The sequence below is a fragment of the Convolutriloba macropyga genome, unplaced genomic scaffold (assembly GCF_964194025.1).
Source record: "Convolutriloba macropyga unplaced genomic scaffold, txConMacr16.3 SCAFFOLD_3500, whole genome shotgun sequence".
In the NCBI taxonomy this organism is placed as follows: Eukaryota; Metazoa; Xenacoelomorpha; order Acoela; family Convolutidae; genus Convolutriloba; species Convolutriloba macropyga.
The window spans coordinates 6,791-13,580 of NW_027450474.1; positions in this window are offsets into that span (position 1 = coordinate 6,791).

Sequence of the window (6,790 nt, forward strand, 5' to 3'; positions counted from 1 at the left end):
TAGTAACATCACAGTACTAGCCACAGTTTGATTGCAAAATTCTACGACTTTCACATGTTGATGTTTCGGCTTGCGCTTAGCCTACTAGAAGCAACATAATACTAGTCATATCATAGAGCGTGATCAGCTTGTGACGTTCTCATGATGAAGTTTCACCAACAGTGTCTCATTTCGAGCTTAAATCCAGCTACTAGTAACTACACAGTACTGACTGCAACGCTAACTTTTATCTATACCTTTCACATGCTGCGCTTTCGGCCAGGGCCTACTAACGTCAACATAATACTCGATATAAACTTTTGTTCATGATGCAGCTTCCCCATGCAGAAGTTTCGCCTTCAAATGCTCTCTTGGCCATATGACGTAACACAAGGTTACTAGTAACATCACAGTACTAGCCACAATTTGATCGCAAAATTCTACGACTTTCACATGTTGATGTTTCGGCTTGCGCTTAGCCTACTAGAAGCAACATAATACTAGTCATATCATGGAGCGTGATCAGCTTGTGACGTTCTCATGATGAAGTTTCACCAACAGTGTCTCATTTCGAGCTTAAATCCAGCTACTAGTAACTACACAGTACTGACTGCAACGATAACTTTTATCTATACCTTTCACATGCTGCGCTTTCGGCCAGGGCCTACTAATGTCAACATAATACTCGATATAAACTTTTGTTCATGATGCAGCTTCCCCATGCAGAAGTTTCGCCTTCAAATGCTCTCTTGGCCATATGACGTAACACAAGGTTACTAGTAACATCACAGTACTAGCCACAATTTGATCGCAAAATTCTACGACTTTCACATGTTGATGTTTCGGCTTGCGCTTAGCCTACTAGAAGCAACATAATACTAGTCATATCATAGAGCTTGATCAGCTTGTGACATTCTCATGATGAAGTTTCACCAACAGTGTCTCATTTTGAGCTTAAATCCAGCTACTAGTAACTACACAGTACTGACTGCAACAATAACTTTTATCTATACCTTTCACATGCTGCGTTTTCGGCCAAGGCCTACTAACGTCAACATAATACTCGATATAAAATTTTGATCATGATGCAGCTTTCCCATGCAGAAGTTTCGCCTTCAAATGCTCTCTTGGCCATATGACGGAACACCAGGTTACTAGTAACATCACAGTACTAGCCACAGTTTGATTGCAAAATTCTACGACTTTCACATGTTGATGTTTCGGCTTGCGCTTAGCCTACTAGAAGCAACATAATACTAGTCATATCATAGAGCGTGATCAGCTTGTGACGTTCTCATGATGAAGTTTCACCAATAGTGTTTCATTCGAATTGGTTCTGCTTTAAGCTCTCCAATTGTTTTGGATGAACCAGTTTTGCCCTTCGAAGCCACTTTTGTGAGCTTTTGTGGGTCTTTACCAAGAGGATATACCTCAAGGCCTCTTTCAATTCCTTTAAGTTCTTTCAACTCCTTTACAGTTTCTAGGTTCACATAGCTGCAAACCTTATTTCTAGTTTTAAGTCTGGCCAACTTGGGGAGAGTTGGTGCAGACCGTGACCAATTCTAGTAGGATGCCACAACAAGAATGTGATCAACTTAGCTTGTCGATGAACCTGCCCCACATTCAAACAACTCTATCGCCTTTTCCTCGTATAGTTATATGCGAGGGCCTCTCATAGAGAGCGCTGTTAGCAACCTTTTCCACATAGACGATAAAGTTGTGAGTGTTTTGCACATGGCTGTTGTCATCACCACGTGACGAGTCAACTCAGCTTGACTCTCTACACTCCGACAAGCTTTGCACATACGCCTTTAGTTCAGTATGTGTCTTTAATCTGACTCCGGTGCCTCAAGCCGGAAAAATTGTCAGATTATGATCATTATCGGTTAGTCATCCCGATGCAAGATCGTATCGTACTGTCTTTGTCTACCTCCAGATTCCGAAGAACAGGAGGAGACTCTCCCAGACCTACATATCTGGGAGAATGTTCAGAGGGCGAGAAGCTGTGGATTACTCTCCCCTAAGAACTGACTAAACTTTACCCTCGTCCAAGGTAAGTTTATTTTAGCTAGCCTTCTATGTAAAGGATCTGAGGCTAAGCTGTGTTTTTTCGAGCCTTTGGCTCGGAGCAAGTTCAGTGGGCGCCCCGAGTAGCTCAACTCTTTCCCACTGAACAGCGCAACGCTCTGTCACTCGCTGGGATTTTTGCGTGTCGGTTCTAACCACGCGACTTGTGGACCTTTTTAGGCCTTTCTCATTCACAAGTCTATAGCTGGGCTTCTATAACCCAGCTTCTGAGATCTAGATAGCTGCAGTTCTGCTAGGCTGCTTTTGCTAACTAGTCTCCCTTTAAGCAGTCCCTTGCCATGACTGCTGAACTATGTATCCACACAAGTAGTTTTTGAGCTCGATACATAATTCGAGATTGGTTGCCAAGCAATCTCTAGCGACAGAGCGTCATGCGCACTACAGACATGGCCTCTACCAGCAGCCATGCCCGAAGGAATCAATCACTGATCCTTCCGCAGGTTCCCCTACGGAAACCTTGTTACGACTTTTACTTCCTCTAGACAATTAAGCTCGATCCGCTTCATCCCGTTGCCGGAGACCGAAGTCCCAACAGTAGGAATTTGCAATTCTTGCTTAACTATCCAATCAGTAGTAGCGACGGGCGGTGTGTACAAAGGGCAGGGACGTAATCCCTATGAGTTGTTGACTCATAAGTACCAGGAATTCCTGGTTCACGTCTGCAAGTTACAACAGACGATCCCCTTGAAGCGCTGTACTTTTCTCTGATTGCCCAGTCCATTTCGGACCAAGGGCTGAGTACTCAATCTAAAAGTACACAGTGTAGCGCGCGTGCAGTCCAGAACATCTAAGGGCATCACAGACCTGTTATAGCCTCACTTCATCTGCGGTATTTAATTCCGCATAGTTCCTCTAAGAAGTGTTTGAATTCACATATAGTGAATTTCATTATTTAGATGGAGAAGATCTCGTTCGTTATCGGAATTAACCAGACAGATCACTCCACTAACTAAGAACGGCCATGCACCACCGCCCATATAATCATGAAAGATATTCAATCTGTCAATCCTTAAGATGTCTGGACCGGGTGAGTTTTCCCGTGTTGAGTCAAATTAAGCCGCAGGCTCCACTCCTGGTGGTGCCCTTCCGTCAATTCCTTTAAGTTTCGATTTTGCAACCATACTTCCCCCGGAACCAATAAACTTTGGTTTCCCGGTTAATCTCTTGCCAAGTCAAGATCGACTTTGACAAATTGTAGGTTGGTATAGTTTATGGTCAGAATTACGAGGGTATCTAATCCTCTTCAATACTCTGACTTTCGTTCTTGATTAATGAAAACATTCTTGGCAAATGCTTTCGCAGTAGTTTGTCTTGCCACGATCCAAGAATTTCACCTCTAACGTAGCAATACAAATGCCCCCGTCTGTTCCTTTCAATCATTACCGCACTCAGCCAACCGGCATCAATCGAGTAGCGGGTCATTCTCCATTATTCCATGCTTTATTATTCGATCCCAAAGGATGCTTTGAACACTCTAATTTTCTCAGGGTGAAAACACCGTTTCCACAGTTCGTCACATTTAAGTGCAAACTATTTCTTCGATGCGAAGGATGAGCGGAACGAGTCAACAGATTTAACTGAAGACCATGTTGCCGTTCTACTCAAACAGATCCAACTATGAGCTTTTTAAACGCAGCAACTATTGCATACGCTTGTAGAGGCTGGTATTACCGCGGCTGCTGGCACCAGACTTGCCCTCTACTCGTTCATCAATGGAGCTTTTAAGTCCATTCCATTCTGATTACAAACCATAAAGGTTCATATCATTATTTCTAGTCACTACCTCCTCGTGCGGAGAGTGGGTAATTTGCGTGCCTGCTGCCTTCCTTGGATGTGGTAGCCGTTTCTAAGGCTCCCTCTCCGGAATCGAACCCTGATTCCCCGTTACCCGTCACAAACATGGTAGTCCGTTACACTACCATCATAGGTTGATAGGTCAGAAATTCGGAAGTTCCGTCCCCAAGCCGAAGCTATCTGGGATCTTTCAGTTACTAGGACTCATCACGGGATGTGTCTGTACTTAGCAAATCACCCGGTGTAGTCTTGTAAAAGTCTCCGACAGTGTCGGACAATCAGCATGCATTAGCTGCAGGGTTACCGCAGTTATTCATTTAGCTTGCAAATCAACTAATAGATAGTAACTGATTTAATGAGCCATTCGCGGTTCCACTTTTTCAAGCTTCGCTTGCACATGCATGGCTTAGTCTTTCAGACAAGCATATGGCAACTGACAGGATCAATCAGTTTAATTGTACTTTGAACAATCTTTCGATTTGTTCGAATTTAGAAAGACATAGCCTTGCGGCCTCGTCAATCTTGCTTTGAGCTTTTTAAATCACGAAGAGTTTCAATGCATGCTTTGGCATGGCTACTAGTTACTACACAGTACTCTACACACTTAGAGTTACCCACGATTACACATTTCACATGCTGATGTTTCGGCTCGCGCGTACTAGAAACAGCATAATACTATGTGTACTGGTAGATAGCGCTCTGTGAGCATTTCCCATGAGCAGGTTTTGCCCTCCAAATCTCTGTTCTACTGTTACCAATACCGGCTAACAACTGTATCATACTAGGGAGAATTGACTCATGATTTAAAAACCAGATGTTCACATGTCGATGTTTCGGCTCTCGCCTACTAGAAACAACATAATACTAGTCTGTTAAAAATCTCAATCACGCCGCCTCTTCAGATACAGAAGTTTTACCTTTTATTGGTTAGAGAACAGCTTTCCAGCTGTCGACATGGTTACTAGTAACAACACCGTACTCAACACAAAAACTTTTCAACTTCACAACTTTCACATGCTGATGTTTCTGCTTTCGCATACTAGAAACAGCATAATACTTATTGTTTTGTCAAGTAATTTGTGTGTCTTTCCCATGTGAAGTTTCACCGGTCAACAATGTTTCCCTGACCAATTACGGCTACTAGTAGCTGTATAATACTAGGGAAAATGATTGAGGATTTAATATCAGATTTTCACATGTTGATGTTTCGGCTTTCGCCTACTAGAAACAACATAATACTAGTCTGCTAAGAAATCTCGCTCAAATTGCCTTTTCACATACAGAAGTTTCACCTTCTATTGGTTAGAGAACAGTTCTCAGCTGTCGACATGGTTACTAGTAACAACATCGTACTCAACACAAAAATTCTTCAACTTCACAACTTTCACATGCTGATGTTTCTGCTTTCGCGTACTAGAAACAGCATAATACTTATTGCTTTGTCAAGAAGTGTGTGTGTCTTTCCCATGCGAAAGTTTCACCGGTCAGCAATAATTGCCGTGTGGATCCTCGGAGACCAGACATGATCATAGATCAAACCCGATGTATGCTACTCCTGAACGTATAGTATCTCCACTGTGCAATGAAATTATCGTTCGTTTCGGGCCTTCCTATACGTTCAGCAGACAATCGCTAGGAATTCACCTCGTGACCCGTGGTGACCACACTGGATTTCAAGTTTATTGATTTGGACAGACCTGTCATTTATTTTGCTTTTCAGCTTCAGTTCTGCTCGATCTAGCTTGCCTAAGGCTTGATCTCGCTTTGCTCACCCCTGTAGGAGCCTCTACTAGTACCACTCGGAGTAATGGGGAATCCACCAGACCTAATCGATGAATGCCATCAAACAACAAACATCATACCCGGCTTCATCAGGCATATTTTATTACTTCCGAGAGGTACTTTAGTATCAGATCTTTCTCCATGCCTCTTATGAGGACCCGTCAGACCTTTCGGTTTATCGTTTAGCTTCAGTCCTGCTCGATCTAGCTTTCCCAAGGCTCGATCTAGCTCTATTCGCCCCACTAGAGGGCTCTCTAAGACCCCTCGGTCTTAGTGTTAGCTCCGGTACTGCTCGGTCGTGCTTGCTGAAGGCCCGACCCAGCTTTAGTTAGATTCTCGTACTTTCTCTTGGCCTCTCTAGGAGGACCAGACAGACCTCTCGGTCTATCGTTTAGCTTCAGTCCTGCTCGATCTAGCTTGCCCAAGGCTTGATCAAGCTCTATTCGCCCCGCTAGAGGGCTCTCTAAGACCCCTCGGTCTTAGTGTTATCTTCTGTAATGCCTAACCAAGCTTACTACAGGCCTTGGTCAGGTCTTTATCGGTCACCGATTAGTAACAGACCAATCATAGGGCCTTCCACCCTATCCGGGTTGAGGTCTTTAGTCCAGCCATATTTTGACAAGACACCTCTCCCTAATAATGCCCCACACATAGAATTACTGTCCATGCAGTATTTAACTTGTGTTTTTTTCTAAAATTTGATTTTCACTTTTTGGAGGTTCATTTGCTCCTCTGACACTCTTTCAGCTTCAATCTTACTCGATCTAGCTTTCCCAAGGCTCGATCTAGCTCTATTCGCCCCACTAGAGGGCTCTCTAAGACACTTCGGTCTTAGTGTTAGCTCCGGTCTTGCTCAATCGTGCTTGCTGAAGGCGCGATCAAGCTTTAGTTAGCTTCTCGTACTTCCTCTTGGCCTCTCTAGGAGGACCAGACAGACCTCTCGGTCTATCGTTTAGCTTCAGTCCTGCTCGATCTAGCTTTCCCAAGGCTCGATCTAGCTCTATTCGCCCTGCTAGAGGGCTCTCTAAGACCCCTCGGTCTTAGTGTTAGCTCCGGTACAGCTCGGTCGTGCTTGCTGAAGGCCCGATCAAGCTTTAGTTAGATTCTCGTACTTTCTCTTGGCCTCTATAGGAGGACCAGACAGACC